This window comes from Neopsephotus bourkii, unplaced genomic scaffold (assembly GCF_033783945.1).
Source record: "Neopsephotus bourkii isolate Nb327-2 ecotype Australia unplaced genomic scaffold, CSIRO-AGI_Nbou_v1 NB_1768, whole genome shotgun sequence".
In the NCBI taxonomy this organism is placed as follows: domain Eukaryota; kingdom Metazoa; phylum Chordata; class Aves; order Psittaciformes; family Psittacidae; genus Neopsephotus; species Neopsephotus bourkii.
This window is the reverse complement of record NW_026902242.1, coordinates 11,130,864-11,152,195: the sequence shown is the minus strand read 5'-3', so window position 1 is coordinate 11,152,195 and position 21,332 is coordinate 11,130,864. Positions and strand designations below refer to the sequence as shown.

Sequence of the window (21,332 nt, the reverse complement as noted above, 5' to 3'; positions counted from 1 at the left end):
TGAGAAGCATCTCCTAGGCCACATCCATTACCACTGAGCTGCCAAAAAGTATTTTCAGTGCAATGATCAAAGCTATATTAAAACTTCTGCTACTCTCTTGTTTATCCAGTATTTCCACATCACATCCTGCCTAAACTCTCAGCTGAATTATTTTGAACAGCAGTTCATTTGCTATTACCCCATTCAGGAAATACTGTCTTAGGTTTGGGATTTGCAGGCAGATCTTGTATTATAATACTACTGCTTTTAGTGCGAAGCTCAGAGGAACATAAAGTGTCTCATTATAAAATCAGTGAAATAGCTGCAAAGACTTTCATGAGCTTTCAACCAGGCTCAAAGAAAGAAAATTCTAGCACTAATTTTCCTAGTAATAGAAATCTACATATTTAAAATAACTGTAAGATGTGTATCCTGAAATGCATGCTGAGTAGAGGGTTTTCAGACAAAAAAAGAATGAAGAAACTCAGAACAATTGTAATATTCACTTTTAAAACTTGTCCCAGTTTCACAGCCCTTGGCTCTGGTTTCCAACAAGGCGTCCATAGGTCACTGTGTGGAAATGGACTCAGGTAAGGCTTTAGAAGTGTATTTATAGTTACGCCATGGACATAATTCATAAAGTAAAAATAGGGTATCTGTAAGAGCAGAAATAGTTGGCAGAGTAGTTTAATTTTGGGAATTTCTGCAAAAGAAGCAATATCTGAACAGTCTCAGGAAGCCCTCCAGTCTACCTACTACTGTATCAGATGTATCTAATTCCATCACAAGCATATGAAAATTCCTTTTTCAGAAGTTATATGTGAATTGTCATTCAAATATACCTCTGGCTTTGAGTTACTATGTTTATATTCTGCTTTAAAACAGCAGAATGGCTGTTACTTACTCTGTGCAAAAGAGAATCCTGATTCTGAATCTTGACAGGAGCCAGATAATGGTGGTTTAATGTTTCATGTAGATGTCTTAATCAGCAAGTCATTTAACCCAATCAATGTAAGACTGAGAGTACTTTTAAAAGTATTCCACTTATGAATAGCAATAACCATGTTTTGTCACATTTATCAATTATGCTTTCTAAGAGGAGGGTGTCATCCCATTTGTGATAGAGTACATTAAGAAGCATGGCTTTCACAATGACTGTTAAAATAGCACATGCTCTGGGAAACAGGGCTTATTAGGATTCAAGACAACGGGTACTCACTAAGTACGAATTGTATACTATCACTTCCATCATTCACATGTTACAGTTTATCAAGGTAGCTATGCAGGGGCTGCCCCTACATACTGTTTGGTCTCCAGGTCTCTTGAACACATCTGCATGGCAAAGCAAACGAGGCAAATTTTCCACCCAACATCAGCAGAATACCATGTGAAGCCTTTCTAGTCCTCATGCGACATCAGCACATTTGTACCACATATAACCCACAACCTACACACCACTACCTACCCAACTTCACTGGTCACCACCCTTCTGATCATGTTGCAGAAGATTGTTGAACCTTTCCCTGGGAACAGTCAGCACCTCTGTGCTCTCACAGTCTATTCTGAGATGACCCACTCAGGCCTTCACTTTAGAACAGACTCTGTAGTGCTCTCCTTTTGCCTTCCAGACGATACGGAGAATTGGGCCACTCTTCCTTCTGGGAAGCAAGGTAGCTGACGCTCCTGGTTAACAGAAGCAAGAAAGGTTTGGCTTGTAGCTGTGGCTTCCCAAGTGTGAAGGAAGACTGTGATAAGGACAAACTATTTACAGATGGCATCCTACAGCCAGGCAGAGAGCCTGGGCTGGGAGGCAATGAGGGTATGTCACTGTAAACCGGAGGGCAGCATGGCCAGATGGTGCTGAACAGGTCTGGGCAGGTATGGCACACATACAGGTGCAGAGCTGTGGTGCAAGGGCCAAGCCATATGGCTTTGTTGGACAAGTAGAAGGGTGGTCCAAGGAAAGGAGTGGAGATGGTCCAGACTATATGTGGGGGCTGGGAGGCACAGAGAAGGTTTCAGAGCAGTTTCCCTGCAGCATCCTAGCTGGAGCACTCCTGTGGAGCCCCAGAGTGCATATGATGCTCAGGCAGTAGAACCCGAATGGTAGCACAGAAACACTTCCACTGGACAGAAGGACAAAGCTAGCTGGCTTACATACATTTGGCAGTTCTTTTGTTCTGAGCAGAATGAGGACATTTTACTTGCAGGAAGGGGAGGCTGACTGAACAAATGCCATTTCCCAAACAGAGCAGTAAAACTAAATGGGTTGGGGAGATGCTCACTGCTTATCTGGAAATGCAATGTGACTACCTGTGCACCTAGAAGGAAAAATAACAATATAAAATGCAGTGAACTGCAGTGCATCCTGACTATGGGATCGTTTGTCTCAAAGGCTATATGATTCCAAAAATATGCCTTTGAGGCAGAGAATGAAATATCAAGTCCTTTGCATAATTTAATTTATAAATTACAATTATTTTTCTTTAAATATTGGGCTGGGATTGTGAAGAGACTGTGGAAATAGGACTTATCACGAAACAGCTTGTAGAAGAATCCAAAATTTCTCATTTCTGATTTAACTTCAGTGGAACTGTAAGTGTAACAATGCTTGGTCCAGATTTGATCATTCTCTTCTAGAGCCTGGGAGACTTGCAGAAGGAAAGCCTGTGCTTTACATTCTGCTTTATGAGAATACTATTGTACTTTTTATCTTACAGATATTTAAAAGCACTCACTAGAAGTTCCTGCAGCTGTTTGGTCACATAATAACAGACAGACTCTGATTTCTCATGCATGCACTCAGCATGGTGTATCAGAAAAAAGGCCCCAAACCTGCTCCTGCATTCTAATAAGTGCGTGTGTCACTTTGTAGGAGATCAGAATCCTGTCCAAATTCCACAAAATCTAATAGGACAACAGTTGCCAAATGACAAAAGCTATCAGAAGAAACAGAGTAAAAAGGCACATCTTTGTTTCTGATCTTCACAGCTTCAATATTGGCAAGAGAAATGCCAAGGTTTTGAAAATAAAGCCAGTTAACCACTGTAACTGCTCTTAAATATAAACAAGGACATAAAAATAGAGATGTTGGAAGCCAGGATATGAACATTTGAAACAGTAGCTATGTATACAATTACAGTTTTGTTACCATCGCCTGCTCCCAGGGCTGTGCAGTGCCAGGGGCTGCGTGTGTGCTGCGAACAGAGGCACAGACCTTTATATGGGGCCTGTAGCATCTAACCAGCAATGGGGAATCCCAAAAGCAGAACGGTTTTGCAGCCATGCTGTGCTGTGCTGTGCTGTGCTGTGAAGAGAAAAGAGACTGCAGAGAGAGGCAGCTTCTTTCCCTTTACTGTCACGCAGGACATGCATTACACAAGGAAGCAGCAAGAGTACCTTTACTGTCCTCTCCAGTAGCTCTCCTCATCTTAGTAAAGGCAAGCAAAATAAATTCATGACAGCAGCTAGTTGTAAAGGCTCTGCCACAGTGGCAGACACATGCACTAGCATCCTAAACCAGGTAAAATCACTTGGAAGATAATATAAAGTGAGACCTTAATGGGCATTAGTTAAGTGTATTAAAAGTATCCCTGTTTTTCTTGCACAGACACAGCTGTTGAGTAAATGCACTGCACAGCATTGATCATCCATATGACATGGTAAATGAAGATGGCATATTCCTAAGAAAGAACTATAGTCTTGTCTGTTCACAAAAACTGCATCCATTTGATTTAATCAGTAAAGAAATGGATGCAACACAGCCAACGTGTAGACAAAATGCAGGGGTAAAATGACACTGTATGCATCTATTCAAGACTTACAATTTTAGCAGCCTTGTTTTCTGCAGGTACAATACTGGCATTTTTTGTCTGAGCACAGATATAATGATCCAGATTCTGGATGTGAGGAAGAAGAGTAATAAGACAGTGATCTACAACCATGATCCATGCAGGTCTTTCAGGGAACTGCTAAAAGAAGCCAAACAGGATTGTTCATCTGCAGAACTGTACTGAACTGTAATCTGAAACATGGTCATTATTGGACTATTCCTTGTGCTTCAGTTATACCCTGAAATAATTAACTGATGTCATTAAACTACTGTGGCATTGAACACATATTGCACTTAAACATAATTAGTGTTGACAATTAATTATTTCAGGTTTTATGACAATACCTCTTGTGATAAATATTTCTAAAAATCAGATACAGGACGGAGGAGTCTGCACACTAGACTGCCACAAAACTGAAGACTTGTCAAACCAAAATGAGCTATAAAAACAGTAATATTCAGGCATCGTCACTCTCATTAAACACCTAATGATGCCACAGGCATATCAGTGGGGAAATGCTCATGAGGAATTAGAAGGGAAAAAAGCAAATAAACCCCCTGCCCCTAAAACCGCTTGCCAAGCTGTTTGTACATTCTGCCGCAGGCAGTTGCTTGGAAAAGATGGAGACGTGAATGGAGACAGTCAGTGACTATTAGATGCTGATGATGGTGAGGGCAAGCAGAAGAACTGATGCTAGAGATTAAGGGCTGCCTTTTGCTTTCAGTTATGTCTCGCCTGTCTCAACATTTCATAGTATTTAAATGAATCTGTTGCATAAGGCATTTCTCCTGTCTATGCTGCTCAGCAGCCATATTCTCCTCTCTGGTATGGATTGTCTTGGGAAACTTGCCAAGCTGTGACAGAGCAGTGCATAAAAAGAAATCATGCTCATAAGCTGGGGGTGGGGAGAGCTGCAGGTGAATAGATTCAGTGCAGCAACATACATACAGCCTCCTGGTTCAAAACCTCAGCGTTAAAATGAAATGGCAGCCAAAATATGTAGTGTGTAGGGCTGCTGGAGACCCCAGACCGTCCTATTCATTTGCTCCAGGGAGGGTGTGAGCACAGTGCAGTAGAATTGCTCAACACTGCACTGGCTGCTGCTCTAAGAGACTGGAGAACAAACAAGTATTTCCTCTAAAGATGCCAGGAAAGCCCCATCCAGTTTTGAAGCCCATTCTTGCCAGATGCTGAATACTTCCCTTACACTTAGGAAGGATCTGGACCTTTTAATTAAAGACAGTGGGAAACAAGGGTGGACCCAGCCTCTTGTAGAAATAAGCTATTACCTGCCTGCCAGGACCTGTCCGAAAGGTCTGGCATTTCCTGTAGAATCCAGGGAATGTGCTCATTGTTGTTAATATTCATTAATTTATTAATAGCCAAGCTCCCAGGCAGTTGTTGGCTTTTCATCTCTAGACCTCAAAGTGCTTTACAAAGGAGATCATTATCAACAAAGGAACAGAGACATCTACATTTGGTCTTTGGCCCAATGTAAAGAGCATCTCGGATCACCTGTAAAGCAGCTTTGCTACTTGAGCTTAACTCTGGCCCCCTGCCCTGGAAACAATCTCCAAATCTTAAAATGATTGGGGTTAGGAAGAGCGATTTGCAGCTGAAGTTCAGTAACACAAACATCTATAGGGGATTAGGCAATTCTGCACAATGCTGTGATTGGCTGGAAGATGTGGAGGTCAAGCAGACTCTCAGCTAGAAGTCTGTAACACTGGAGTAACCTTCAGGCATCTCCAGATCAGATACCCAGGATACCTTACTACCCAGTGCTGCTGTGGATTCCAGCACTGAGCACTTTCAATTGCCTCATCCCTGAAGACAAGATTTACTGTCCTTTCTCCATTTTCAGTTGTTGCAGTAAAAGACAGGTGAAAAAATGTGCTTGGGCTGCTAATTTTCTTTTGCATTTTTGCCCTGCACACAGACTGGGATTTTCCATCTTAATGACCTGCAGCTGAAACAGATGTTTTGCTTTAGCGTTTTAAAGCACTTCACAAAACTTAACACTAATTTATTCTTTCGCAGTGCTAGGGAAAAAAAAGAAAGATGTTTGATTTTGTTACTCACATAACAGAACAATGTGAAAAATGGAAACAGATGTTTCTCATTTAAGCATGAATAAGAAGGAAGTGAAAGAAAAAAGATGATGTAGGAGATGTAGATTAAGAGAAATACGATGGCTTGGTTAAGTCAAGACAATTTCTTATGGATCTCCAGTCAGCCCTGAAAGATCTAACAGCTTGGTTCCCTGATTCAGCAAGCACATGGAAGTGCTTAACTCCAGCTGTGGAGATTGTCTCACACGCTTCATTTATAGTACTTTTTAAAGCTGTATAGCTATATGAATGCTTTACAGTTAGGAGCTGAGGGATCAGTGGCATTGTTCCTGTAGATAGTAAAGCACTATTTTCACAAAGTACAGACATTTAAATATCAGAGTAGAAATAAAGTCAAACTGAAAATACATTGTTTCCTGAAACATGAAGAAGGGCTTTGATATTACTGCAGCACAGAGCAAGCATTCCGAGACCCAGAAGCAGCAACCTGGGACACACTGAGAGCCTTGGCTCCTCCACAGGGCGCAGCACTGGCAGGGGCGACCTGCTCTGCTTTGGCAATTGCCTCTCACCCTCTCCTTGTCCCTGCAGAAGTAAAGGTCCAACCTCAGCTGCACGGCTTTCCCAGTAAAATCTTTCATACCATCAGGCTTATACAAGATTGTTCCCCTTCTTCCGTCCCTCCTAAGTAAAGTCAGGAGACATGTCCCCGCCCCAGAGCCACCCTCCACAGGTTCAACAAGCCTCCATGGTGCTGTAGGGTTCACCTCTGTGGAAGAAAGGACAGCACTACCCTGCCAATGCTTTCAGCCTGGAGAGAGCTGCAGAGGTCTTTCCTACTACAGGAGAATCCTCCTGGCAATTCTATCTCACCAAGCACGTGCTCAGACAGTTTTCACTCTTTGTTACTCCTGAGAAAATTAACCTCCCTGGCATATTCTGCCCTTTCCAAGGCAACCTATCCCCAACTGGCAGAAGTATACCCACTCCTGATGTTCCCAACAAGGAGGAAAGAAAAAGGGTATGTTCCCATTCCCCATGGATTACAGTACTGTTAAAAAAAAATAATCAAAAAATAAAGCAGACCAACAAATCCCTTTGTTTCCAGGCTGTACTAATCTATGAGGAACCACTGGGCAGAAATACAGTATAAAATTCTTTTTGTAGTGGAATTCTTAGGAGGAAAAATTAAAAACTAAGCTTCAAATCCTCTTGTTTGAGTTTTAAGGACAATTCTTCAGTTGCAGAAAACCGTCACTTTCCACTCAGAACCTGTAATATGACAATAATGTTTCTGAAATTGTCACTGCTTTCAGCACACTTGCTGAGAAGAGATTTGGCCCAGTATGCAGTCCACAGGCTGTGCATGCAGAATTCATAATCTCCTTAACATTACTATATGCAAATGCTCCCAGGATGCAAAGAGAGATTTGTATTTCACATTAATATTTTATGGGAATTTTGTGTGTACATGATAAATGAATAAATGGAGGGACAAAAGGGGACATGGAGAACATGTGCATCATGTGTGAGAACTGCATTAATTCTTAAATGTTTGCAATGGCCACAAGATGGTTAAGGAACAAAAAGATTTATTATTGTAATTACATAGGAGGAAAGAATAAGAGAAGAAAAATGAGAGATCAAGGGAGCAGTTTCATGTTACAGTTTCTCCAGCTGCAGAGCTGGTTTAAGAGGTTCTCCAGACCCTCCTGCCCCCATCCTTTCCAACCTGGCTGCAGATTACCACCCCTTTAATTTTGCCAATTCAACCATTTACATGTTCAAGATTTAAACCAGCTCTTAATTACAACATGGAATCACACCCTTAATCTACTTGGTCTTTCATTTTCAGATGCTATATAATGAGGGGGCAATTCCATATAAAATCTCATCACTAACACAGTGCTGTGGATATGAAAAAAAAGAGGCATATCAAGAAGACTGATAACAGGTCTCAGAATCTGGGGTTTAAACTGAGTTATTTGGACAGAACCACCACTGGTTTCCCACTGTTTCAGCTTCCGAGTCACCCCCTTCCTCACCTTTCCAGTTGCCCTTATTCTATTGAAGTTTTATTGCTACTCTGGAATGACATGAAGCTCTCTCATGCTTTAACTGTAAGAAATGTAATATTGTATTTGTCCAAAAACCTACATGAGTAAAAGAAGATCCCTGAGGGGATATTATTAACTGCCTACTACTTATCATTGATGGTTATTCTCTGAGACAACTCTTCTGCTTAATCTTTATGCTCTCGACAATAACCCTTCTCTCTTTTTGATCAAGTGTTTAATTTTCTTGAAAGATTTTCTCTGACTTTAGTTATTATTGAAGGGGATTTTAATTTTACCCCAACTCTTTAATGGCTAAATCTTGCATATCCACTATTTCAAATAGGGGTATTTCAGTTACTCTAAGTAAATAGTTCAAGGATTTGGCCTTGATAGGTAGCTGGAAAATTTCAAATCGAAACAAAATTGAAATTGCAGTTTCTTTTCCACTTCAGAATAGAGTTCTTAGTCTCCCTGAGTGACCTGTCAGTGTATTGGAGTAAGAAATGGATACTGCTAGACTGCTACGGAGCATACTCCCATGTCAGCGAGTTTTATCAGCATGAGTGGCAGCCCTGCATGGGAAATCTGTTAGCTGGTTATTTCATCTGCAGCTGATCAAAGATAAACAAGATAAAAAAGACAAACAAAGGGAAGTGGTGATGTAGAATGTATTCTTACTTTCCTAGTCTCCACAGGCAATATTATTGCTAAGTTTCCTCTAATTGTTTATAGTAGAACTTTGAAGCATAAGAGGAGAAAAAAAAATAAAGAGAAAAAAACAGTAGAGGTTCAGCAGAGAGTAAAGCCCATAAACCCTTGAAACCTTCTTGAAAACCTTCTTACAAGCATCCTCACTCCTTCCCTATTGTCACTGCATCTCCACAGCCCCATGGAAGTCCAGATGATGGGTAAATATCTAATAATATAATAGTTACATTTAGGGCAGTTCGTATTTCAGGAAAAGACAGCAACATAGGACAGTGATTTTTTTGGGAGGCTTGTTTTGTTTTGTCATACTGGGCGTTCCTGTTTTCAATGACCTTGTTGTCCATGATAATTACAACAGTTTACAATAGTCTCCTGTTCCTTTGAGCCAATAAATTATTAGACTGGGCCCATGGTTTTGCACTTCCAGTCTGTCTTCCCAATATTGGTTTATTCTCTTTGCCTGTCTGATCTGAATGTGTGTGAGCAGAAGCAGAGAGCCTCAGGCTGCTCCTTCCCGTGCAGCCACTCTGTGTTCCTGGTTCCCAGGTTCAACATGGGAGCTCAGCACATCCTTCTTACAGCCTCAAGCAAGACACTTGTTCACTCATCTTCCTCTCTCCTTTTCCACAATAACCTATCTTCAAAGCTACTCTTCTTTCCAGCATGGACTTGCTTGCAGGATGCAGAGAGGTACCAAGAGCTGTATAGGACACAGCTGCTCCATGATCAGGAATGCAGATGAGGAAAAGACTGGAGTGAAAATCAGCAGGGCCAAATGCCTATCAGCAGACACCAGAATATGCAGATCTAAATCTATACATCTGAGCCTTAAGTTTCTCCATCTGTAAAAAACAATGTTGAAATACTCCCCCCATTTCTCAAGAAAGATACTAGGGTTTAACTAGTTCAATAGATTAATGAACACTTACAGAACACCAGATGTCAGAAAAATCTTTTTCCTAAATCAATATGGTTTTGAGTATTTCAGTCAATGACAGAAATTAATTTTACAAACAGGTACAACACAGACTATAAAAGGTGGCTAATAACATCAAGATGGTCCCCTTAAGATTAAACTAATACTACAAAGTCTTTCAGGGTGAGTATTTATTTCCCCTGTTTCAGTCCTGTTGAGGCAGTTGGACTCAGCAGCCCCATTTGCTTTCTCAGCATTTGACACCAGAGTACACAACAGTATGGGTGGAAAGAACACAGCAAGAGAGAGATGTAATCAGCAATGAAATGGAGCAACAGACTTAAAAAGAGCATGGTTATCACAGCAGGTCAGCTGAACTGGCAGCTGTGCATTTCTGGACTAGTACCAAGTGTCCACTACCACCTTACAACAGCCTTTTGGCTTTAGATTTTATCCCTGTTGAAATACGCAAGTAGTTTCCTAACAGTAGTATTGCTTTTCAGAAAGTACTGCTTCAGCCCCAGCATACAACAAACTTTCTCCACTACCTCAGTTTTCTGATCTCCCAAGACTCAAACAAGAGATGTGCGGAGAATCTTTGTGTGCTGCCTTCACACCTGCATTCAAATCTTCCCTGCTTAATGAGCCATGGGCTGTTGCTCTGAAACAGAAGACATTAACAGTTCAGAAAAAAAAGAAACCCCTGCAGATTAATCACCTGGCTTCTTCATGGGCCCAAGTCCAATCACCAGGCAGTTTGAAAGCAGAATATCTCCATATACACTGCCTAACTGATAAGCCTATTAGCTGATTGCTATGCCTGGCTTTGACAAGCATGTAGAATATGAGTCCTTTTCACTGTTTATTTCAAACGAATACCAGAGGTCTCCAAGTGTCGCTATATTCACAGAAAAGAACAACTGCACAGCCATTACATGATGCTTACAGCATCCCCCCCCTTCTCTGGGACAGTGAAATACTATCTATTTCATGCTTCTTGATTTTTAGAGTGAATGTTTCATTGTTTTCTGAACAGCATTTAACTGCTAAGTATTACTTCTGAGTCTGCCATGCAGCAATCCTCGCAAAGACAAGGATCTCAATTCACCTTGAGAACTACACTTTGCTAGAGGCTGGCCACTAATGGTATTCCTGCTCCTTGGTAAATCACTGGTAGCTTTGTTGTTACACAGCCTGACCACTCAATTTTAGTACAGGAGGTATAGTATGAAAAAGAAACAGGATTAAGTGTGGCCAAAAGGATCGCAAATCCATCAAAAGCTGTTCTGGGTTCAGCTGTAACAGCTATTTTTAACCTTAGTAGCTGGTGCAGTGCTGTGTTTTGGATTTAGCCCGAGAACAATGCTGATAACACACCGATCGTTTAGTTGTTGTCCAGTAGTGATCATCCTGACCAAGGACTTTTCGGTCTCAATGCTCTGCAAGTGAGGAAGGGCACAAGAAGCCAGGAGGAAACAGAGGCAGGACAGCTGACCCAAACTAGCCAAAGGGGTACTCCATACCACTGTTACAGCTGAACCCAGGACAAGGCCTTGCCAAACCTTGAAAAGAACACTGGCAGGCCGCAGTGCTTAATTTTCTGGAAACACAGATGAAGAGAACACCCAAACAACCAGTTGTAGTGTCAGCATGATTTCCCCCATCCCACAGCAAAGTAAGCTCAAAAAAAACCAACTGGGATATGGCATTAAACACATAAACAGATTTGATCTGTTCCAATTTATGTAATGGCAATACTCATCCTTCCCTGCAATCCACCTCTTCAACCCTGCCCACCCCAGCTCTCTATGTTTCAGGAGACTTTTTGAACAGAGCGATTCTAGTATAACATGAAGGAAATACCAGCTCTACCTTTTGATCGCTTCTTACTCATCTCCTTTCTCTTGTTAGGTCAAATCTCAGTCTCGCTGAACTCCTGATTTAGCTTATTAGCAGGGAACAGTGAACCCCCATCCTCATTTCTTCCCTTCACATATCTAATGGCTTGTTTCCCATGTTCCCATTTTTACAGCCCTTAGAGGCTTCAGGAGTGCACTGCTTTGATTACCTTTACCTTATCCTTCTTACAGGTCATAGAGGTCAGTGGCATACCTGGAATAAACTGGGACTGTTATTTCAACCGTCAGTCACGCTTCAGCTGGAAGGCAAAGTCCTGTCAGCAGGGAGATTGAAGTGCTGCAGAGCAAAGCAGAGGACAGTAGTATCTTTGATGGCAACTGTGTACTTTAGCTCCTGCCTGTTAACAGGTATCCATGCGCACCGTTGTTCCCCTGACTCTCTTTCCCTTTGATCGTGTTGTGTTGCTATTGGAGCATTTCAGTATACTGGGCCCAGAGCAGGGTATATGTGCCTCTGTGAATACGTACCACAGGCTAGATCATCCACAGATTGAAAGTAAAAAAAAGTTGTGGTGGTTTCCTGAACTGGGGATTTGGCCCTATATTCTTAATATTCCTCTGCCACCAAGGAGGGTCTCATCAGGCAAGATGCTGCGTGGCTTTTGATTAAGACCAGTGTGAATGAATGGAGCACATACAGCACCACACACCCCCCAGAAACAGTCCTTTACAAAGAACAGCCTGGATGCTACAAAATGAGCCACATAAGGAGACACCATAAATACAATGGCATTTTAAACTGGACATCTCTGTAAACCACCAGCCTCTGCTGGGGTTGCATACCCTGGGTTTGGGCACATTAATTCATTACTTCTTCAAAGAGGCAAAAAAAACTGCTGCAAACATGTTCGCTTTATGACGACGTATAAAGACTCTGCTTGGAGTCTCCTGAACAAGCCTTCCCTTTCCTTTAGTGGCATGCAAACAGTGCACACTACATGCATTAAATGGGATTCAAGTCACTTTTTTCATTGCTATTAGAGCAGGTACTGCTGGAGATAAAAGCAACTGTCTCAGAAGAGCAGGTATGACATCTGGTACACAGCACCAAAAATAAATCTTTAACTTCCTCTCATACCTGCCAAACCTGCTCCAAGGAAATAAACCTGGGAAACATTACAAATACACACTTCTCTCTGATTTCAAAGGAAGAACTGACCTATTTTTTCTTTGCCCGTTTTAAACATTTCCTATGACAAGATCAGTTTGCTAAAACAATGGGTTCTGTTCGGAATAACCACAATCATAAAAGAAAATTGCATGCATATGAAGAAGGCAAGTGGCCCGATGTTTGCACTGGAGGTAATTCACACTAATACTGCTATTTATAGTGCAGCAGCACCTTAGGGACCCAGTCAGGCTCAGCACACCTACTTGGTAAGCACTATACAAACATGACATCTGATAGTCTCTCCCCTGTAGTGCACTCATAGTTATGATTTATGCCAACTGGTTGGTAACATCATATAATCTGGGAGTGGTCCTTTGTTAAATTATTTTCTCTGGTCATGTTTATGTAATAAGTATTTTCCATATCCTTTCAATAGCTGACCTGGCTTACAAGACTACTGGAGATTTGTGTATTGGTGAAGATGACCTACTTAAATCAGGAACAATTAAAGACCTAGTTCCTATTTACAAGCTTGACTAAGAAACCACACACACACACAAAAATCAAGTTGTAGCAGCCAGGAAATACCTCTCAGTGCTACAATTCTGGTCATATGGGAGGGTTTGGTGGCGGGGGGAGAATCAAAAAAGGAAGTGCTTGTGATTCATTATTAGCAATGTAAATAGGACACATTTGGAGGCTGTCACCATCCTGATCGCTCATCTGCTTTTATTAGTCCTCATTCTTTATTCTTATTGTCTTTGGTTTTCTGCGCTTGTCGTTAAAGTTAGTTATGTTATAAGCATCTGTTTAGCATATTCTATATGAAAATGCAAATAGAGATGAAAAACAGTAAAATAAATATATGCAGCTTCCCTGTCATGTATATATTTGACTGTACCACGTCAAATACAAAAGAATTATCACATTGAAAGCCTGCTTGTTCATTATGTGCATTACTTTTTTACCAGCAGATGGCAGTTTACCATTATTTTAAATAGGTTCTTTTGTTAATATCAGATGTTTTAAAGTTCTAAGTGATTGTGGAAAAGCTGTGAGCTCATTTCAAAGTTTATTTTTAATTCCATTTCCTTCTGCCTCATCCCCTCTAGAAAAAGTAACCAGGACTGAACTATTTGTTTCAATTTACTGTTGACCAAGGCTGAACATCTTCTATACAGAGCTAGTTCATGAAGCCTCAAACCTGCCCCCTGAGGCACACTTTACACTCCCCAGTTGCCAGTCTGCGCTTGGGAAGTTGCACACAACATTATTAACACTAATAGCAGGTCAACATGAAGGATGCGACTCTGTACAAAGGAGCCAGTGGCTTATTTACTGTTGTGTTGCTGTTGTGGTTTAACCCCAGCCAGACAGCTTGTTCACCCACTCCCCGTGCTTCTTGCCCTCCCCCTACTCCTGGAGGGATGGAGAGGAGAATCGAAAAGAATGCAACTCCCATGGGTTGAGATAAGAACAGTTTAGTAACTAAGGTATAACACAAATCACTACTGCTACCACCAATAATAGTAATGATAAAAGAAATAACAAGGGAAGAGAATACAACACCTCATCACCAGGCGACTGATAACTCGCTCCCCCCAGCCAGACCAAGCACCAGCCGATACCTCCTCCAACCCTGCAGTCCACCCAGCCCTTCCGGGTAACTCCCAGTTACCTCCTGGGCATGACATGCTGTGGTATGGAATACCTCTTTGGTCAGTTTGGGTCAGGTGTCCTGTCTCTGCTTCCTCCCGGCTTCCCTCCTCCCTGGCAGAGCATGAGGCTCACCAAGTCCTTGGCCAAACTAAAACATCATTTTTATCAGCTCTGTTCCCAGCCCGAAAGTCAAAACACAGCACTGCACCAGCTACCAAGAAAGAGAAGAATGACTGCTACTGCTGAACCCAGGACAGTTGCCTGGACACTGTGTGAATTCTGGGTAACAAAGAGTTAAAACCACCATCCTGGCAATGCTGTGAAGGCAGCCAAGGAGGACCAAGGGTGCAGGGAGTCTGTGCCAGGAGATGCAGCCTGCAAGGGCGCTTGCAGAAATTCTGCCACTACCCAAGGCCATGCTTAACCCAGTCACAGGTGCAACTACGAGTCCACCTTCCCTGGCCTAACACTGGGATGACAATGAGAGCTTTCCCGGGGAAAAACTCCAGCAGGGAGCACAAATGAAATGAAGGGATGGGTTTGTTAGTCCACCTTTAACACTTTGGCATTACCAGACCTGTGCAGCCCTCATCGGCACAGCAGTACCACCCACAGCCTAGGACCAGGCACTCAGAAGATACGCTCGAAGAGCCTCCCCCTCCACTCACCCTGTGGTGACGCAGCTCCTCTGCATGAGCCCATCTTCCCTTACCCTAACAACTCCCTCCTTTGTGTCAATACCACCATTCAGAAGCCCAATGAAGCAATGCAGTTGCTTGCAGTTGGATTTGTTCCCTCATCCAACTCCACCACCCACCATAGCACACAAATGCTCCTCTTGGCAGCACTGGGCGCAGATTTTTGCTGGATTAAAACAATCATGTGGCTCATGCCTTCTCACAGGAGCAGCACCAAAACATCAACAAAGAGCAGAACTCTGCTCACCTTACACCACAGGCGTGCCAGTTCTGTCTTTCACTGTGAGAAGGGACTCACACATATCCCTTTCTGCCAACTCTCCAGCCACGGAGCACAATGGTGGGTTGAAACAGACTGAGAGCGAGAAGGAGGAAAGGGTTTCCCTCACCTGCTCACAAGCTGGGGCAGACTGATTTTGTGGCTGGGCTGGGATTTTGTTCATTTGGGGTTTTGTTTTGCTTACATGGCAAACTGCCTTTTCCCTAGGGCTGCACAGGTCTTTTCAAGTCCCGCAAGTTTTGAATTTGTGTTCCTGGTAGTCTCACACTGAAGTGGCAAACAAGAGATCCAGAGATCATTTTGCATCTGTTAAAGAACTAAACAAAGCTAAATATTCCAAAACAACGACCACTGCTACACACCAGCCTGTGACCTATCTTGGGAATGCAGTGTTTTCTTTTACATGCAGTCCTACATAGCCTCTTTTTAATGATCTGCAGAGAGACTGATAAATTCACCCACAGTATAAACTCAGAAGCTGAAAACAACAGAGAGCAGTTGTGTTATACAAATGGACAAGGAGAGATGAAAAACACAGGAAGAAAGGAAATGTGACAACATTTGGAAAAAACAGGAGAGCATTACAGCATAGAGAGCAACAGGACACATGTACACAACAGCATCAGGTGTGGATTGACCAGGGGTGATCAAAAATGTGCCAAGGTGAACAGTCCAGCAGTAGTGGGGGACAGACTGAGTAACAGGTCATTTCTAATGTTGAAGATCTCCGAAGATGCAGGATAATGGGTACCCATTGTGGTGAAGGCCTCATGGGCAGAGCTCTGCTTATAACACTGATTCAGTTCCAACAGCCTTCTGTTGGGACAAATAGCAAATGGAAGTATTTCTGAATCTCATAATTATTTTTTAGCTTTTGATAGCTCCCAAACAATCACACAGCCAGAAAATACACGCTGATCAACCTTTCTTCCTTATATGGACAACTGCATAAGTAAAACATATTCCACGCAAACCTGACACCATCCTATCAACTTTTGTTTCCATCTGCGGAGTACTTTAAGTAACATTCAAAGCAGGTTTAACATCAGTTATTACTCTGCTTGATTACTTCATTCCTAAGATAATGAATTTCAAAACTGTATTTTCCAGTTGAAGATTAAAGAGCTACTTCTAGGCTTCCTACCTTCTTTAATAAAGTAAGATTCAAACTAGTCTCAAAAGTTGAACATTAATATAAAGGAGATTTGCTGTCATCTTACTAAGTGTTACCAGCAATCATTTAGAATTCCTATTACTTTCCCACCCAAACCTCACCTACTTACATTGAGAAACAAACTGGATTTCTTATACCCACACACCCCCTTCATCTTGCAGATACTTGGGGATACCTGCCACTGTAGGACTTCAGGCCTTCCGCTCTGCTTCACTGAGTGAAAGCAGGTTTGTGCCTCCAGGCAGAAAGAGGGCAGCTTTTCATGCCTGTGATGCACAGGTACCCCCCCGGACCTTCTGAGCAGCCTGCTCCTCCTCCAGGGAGGCTGCTGCAAGGAGGGGAGAATGCTGCTGGCTCACCTCATGGCCAGTGTGCAAATAGCATGTAGCCATGTTTTATGGTATACTTGGTATTGGAAAGCAACACACATTCCTTCAGAGTGCAACGCAGGAGGGAATCTTTTAATTGTCAGGTCATGCACATCAGCAAGCAATTGAAATATATTTGGCGAGTCCTGCATTTCCTGTACACACATCATCACCTCCATATTGCAGGCACAGAGCCCCAGCACTTGCCTATGATTACAGTATGCGTCCCCAGAAACACGGATAGAGGGACGAGTTGAGACATGCCCCTTGGCAGAGTTGACCCTGTCAATCTCACCCTGCAGAGCCAAGAACAGGTTAGCTCCTGGCCCTGCTGCTGGAGAAAACAAAGGGAAAATCCCACATCCCAGTAAGAATCCAAAGCAAAATTGTCCTCCGTGGCTTTTGTCTGAGAGACAGCATTACTCAGATCAGCTCTAATTGCCACACAATAGAGGACAGAGAATCTCTTAATTCCCCCAAGAATCCACCTCAAAGGCTAAGCACTCTTAGCATCCTCATAATCTTGTGCAAATCAGTAGCTGGACTCAGCCTAGGTTTGCCACTCTATGAATGTGCACTACACTGGGAGGCAGGAAGAGTTGCAGTCTGAACCTAAAAGCCTATGCATTTCCTCCCCCTGCCCTCCCCCAGCTTTACATCAAAAGCAGAGCAGCAACCGGGTGACTTAACTGCTGTCAGCACCTTCAACTTTTTCTAAGTTTCCTATAAGGGCACAGAGAAACCATAACACTGAAGAACTATGTTACCAGATTTTACACCTCCCTCTATGACTTGTCATACCAAAATCTTTGCCATTTGAGTTATAAGAAGAAAATGAAGGCTCAAAACCTGGCATTTTACCTCAAATATGCAGCAAATCTATAATTTTAAGTTAGTATTTATGAGCTAAGCTCCTCTACTTTAACTTGTTCTACCCCAAAGTATCACTACAATGCCACTTAGAAGACAGTAAGGGTGGAGGTGAGATCACTATTAAGAGAAACACAGCAGAGTACCATGTGGGAAGCAGAAGCAGACTAGAAGCTGACAGTACTGGGCTCTAGAGAGACACCAGCCTGCAGGACAGGAACAGAGAAGCCCACGGACAGAGGAGCTTTGAGACATTAAATACCTGGTGGCTGAGAGCTGATGCAGCTGCAGCAACCATGAAAGGTTTGTCTTCATCTGCTGAGCAGGGCTGTGGGCTCCTTCCCGGTGGAGGCGGACGTGGTGGGTCACGTGCAGCTGTGTCCCTGGAGTCCAGCTTCCTGCAGCGTGCTCTGCAGAGGGCAGCAGCTCAGTCAGACAGGAACTGAAGCCAGGGAAAAAAACCTGCCTGTCTCACAAGGCATCTTACTGTGAGGATGCCCCTGAGCAACACCTCTGCCTCTTGGTTTCTGGGTAGAACCAAGTCCTAGGAATGAGTGTCTCAAACCTGGCACCCCAAAATGGAGTTCCAAATAACTGGATGCTTAAAAATATTGCAGTGCAATGTGTTTAACAAAGGTGGGAGTGAAACATAAAGCAGAAATTCATAATCTTATTGTGTGTGTAAAGGAGGCCATGTCCCATCAGAAGCCAACCTGTGATTAAAACCAGGAACAAAGCAAGGCCTGAGCACCTGCAGGATAGAGAATACCCTCCAATGAAGCAAACAGCTGAAACTAAGAGCCATTAGTCAAATTCCCTTTCACCTCTTAGCGGATGTAAATATGTGAAGGCCAAACTTGGGCAGGACTCTTGGTTTTGTGGCAAGTTTTCTCTGACTTAAGAACTTGTGGTTTTAGTCCAGCACGTGAGATCTTTGGACAAGTTGCACACTGCTACATAACCTGCAGATCTACCTGGCTGGGGTGCAGGACTAATTCTTCATCCACTACTCACCTACTGTGGCAAATACAATGAAATAAGAATACACTAAGTCAGTGAGCCCTGTAAATGGCAAGTGTTGCAAGGGTTACTAACAAAAGAATTTGCAGGATATACCCTATTTCATTTGCACCCTGCATACTGAAAATTAAGATCCATACCCAAGAGTGAATTTTGCTCAGCGAAACTCAAAGTTTAAGTAAATGCAAATAGCCTACACTGAAACTGTGAAAAATAAACAAAGTATCATTTAATTTAATTTGAGCACCCAAGCAAGTCATTTGCAAGTCTGTTTAATGTTTAGGAAGAAAAAGCCTTAGTTCAGTCTCTACAAATGGTTTTAGTTACTTCTGTGACTTTCCATCTCTTGAGGGTAATCTACTCCTAATAAGGACAATTGCTTAGATTTATAACCCCACTGAGGTCTTGTTAAAGATCTAACAGAAATCCTATTTAAATGAAAAGGACAATAGAATCTTTAAAGTCCATGTAGAGTTTAATTAAAACCTGAAACAGAACCCATGTCTTCATGCATAACAAAAGCAAAATCAGATTTCAAAGCTGTTAAACTACATGTAATTGGCATAAACTATCCATTCAGCCAGAGTAAAAAACCCAAAAGCAGGCTATCATATGGAAATTGGAGTCTATTAATAAGTAACAAACCTGATACATGTGCATAGCACCATATTTTTGCATGCATTTTTTTAATTTCCTTAATTTGCTGGGCATATCTAAGAGCAAATACGAGACACTAATGCAGAGGGTTGACCAATGTACAGGGGGGTTGTACATTGTATGTACATTGGTCAACCCTCTGCATCAATACACTGTTAAGTTGAACAAATCCAAACAAGACCAAAAAAAAAAGTCTGACTGAAATCAATGCATTTACATGCACCAGCATTTAAAAACGTTTCATAACATTCCCAAAGAGAGCATGTAAACTGCTGCAGACTCACTGCAAAACTGCTGTAATCTGTATTCCTGTGTAGTCATTATTCATACACGGGAGTATTCAGTTCCTACAGTCATTTTTCACGCATGAATAGTTTAAAACCCAAAATCACTGACATAAATACGGGGGGCGGGGGGGGAGCTCCCTTTCCAGAGTTAACGTCTCATGAACCCTGAAAGGGAATGTGAAGCCAAATGCCAGTCGAGGTGGTGACATAGCTCTCCTGTAAAGAGAGAAGTGGCTGGTTACAGCCCCCCTACAGCCGCAACCGACCTTCCCCAGGCTAAGAGTCACCACCAGCCACTCGCACTCCGCTGTGGAACCAACTCCATCAAGGTCAGGACAGCACAGAGCAGAGCAAAGCAAAGTCTTATCACATCTCCCTTTCCCCCACCAGCATGCAACTGGGGCCACACATGCAGAGAAGGGAGGTCAGCCCAACAGCTGCTTTGGGCATGCAGTTTCCTTCTCAGGAGATGAACGAAATCCCATAACCTATTCCTGCATTAAATAAAGGGCGAAAGGGCACTTCTCCTGTTTTCCACATGATAAAGGATGATCAGCCGGCTAGGGGGAGGCAGACACACAGATGGGCTCTGCACAGAAAGAAAACGCACACGAAGGTACACACCGAGACAGCTTCTTGCAGCAGCGGCTGGAAAAGAGGGTGACAGAATGGTGGCCCTCCCCTCCTGGCTGGCACAATGACAATGCAAAACAGCCATTAGGGAACTCCAGCTCTGAGGTGGGTCACCTCATCTGGAAATACCCCGAGAGGATGGTATGTTAACCATCTCCCTACATCACATCAGTCCCTCGTTTAATGATTTAATCGATTTTGCTAGAATACATTTCAAGCCCATGCTACATAGCCAGCCATTCTATTACTTAAGGCTTTCCCCCTTTTAAAATCGCACCTTTTGCTGGTGCTGTGGTAGTAAGTTGGCAACTTAGCTTTTAATTTGCGTTTTTGTACGAGCTTTGAATATTTAGGGCCACCTCTTTCCAGTTCATAAAAACCTGCCTCAGGCCAGCTGCGTGCCCAGGAGCGGGTCCCTGAGAGGGCCCTGCGGCAAGTGGCTGTGGTGAGCTTCCTGCCCAGAGCTCTGCCACCTCGTCCTGCTGTGACCTGAGAGCCAAAACCACCATGGTTCGGTTACACCACCAGCTTTGCACCGCCTCCAACTCACCTTGCACCCGGTGCTACTACCACCGAGGCGGGGGACCTGGGAACACGAGAACGCCATGCCCCACGCAGCCCGCCCCAAGTCGACCACCCGCTGACAGGCAGCGGGCAAGATGGCGGCCGCCCTGCGCCCCGCCCGCCAGGCCGGGCCCGCCCGTCTCCATGGCGACGGCCGCGCTAGGGGGGCGCTGAAGGAGACAGGCAGCGGCCCTGCCTCAGTCCGGCGGCCTCCGCCGGTCCCTGCCTGCGGCGGACCGCGGGAGCGACAAGGTCATGAGCCCGCCACGCTGGCAGCCGCGGGTGTGCGGGCAGGGGCCGCGCAGCACCGCTCCAGTCAGCGGTGGCTCGTTTCTGCGCAGTGTGCCCCAGGCCGGCCACTGTAATCACTGCATTTAATCCTTAATCAAGGAGGAGGAACGTCCAATATGAGGCCTGTGTGAAAGACACGTTAAAACACTTAAGTGTGCAGTGCAGCCTGGGGTTGTATTCCTCAGTGACCCTTTTAAAACGTTTTGGAAGCTCCTGTCAGTGTGTGGGAAGGCACA

At 43.4% G+C, this 21,332-nt stretch overlaps 1 protein-coding gene across 4 annotated transcripts in view; it reads right to left on the bottom strand.

The window, feature by feature from the left end:
* The window catches only part of ZNF644 (zinc finger protein 644), an 81,225-nt gene extending 60,299 nt beyond the window's left edge, over positions 1–20,926 (bottom strand). For all 4 annotated transcript variants that reach the window (XM_061379135.1, XM_061379133.1, XM_061379141.1 and 1 more), the window contains exons 1-2: positions 20,792–20,926; positions 17,907–18,054 (exon numbers count right to left, since the gene is read on the bottom strand). The gene's annotated coding sequence lies outside the window, so the exon portion shown is untranslated. The remainder of the gene's footprint in view (positions 1–17,906; positions 18,055–20,791) is intronic.
* Between the last annotated feature and the right edge of the window lie 406 nt (positions 20,927–21,332).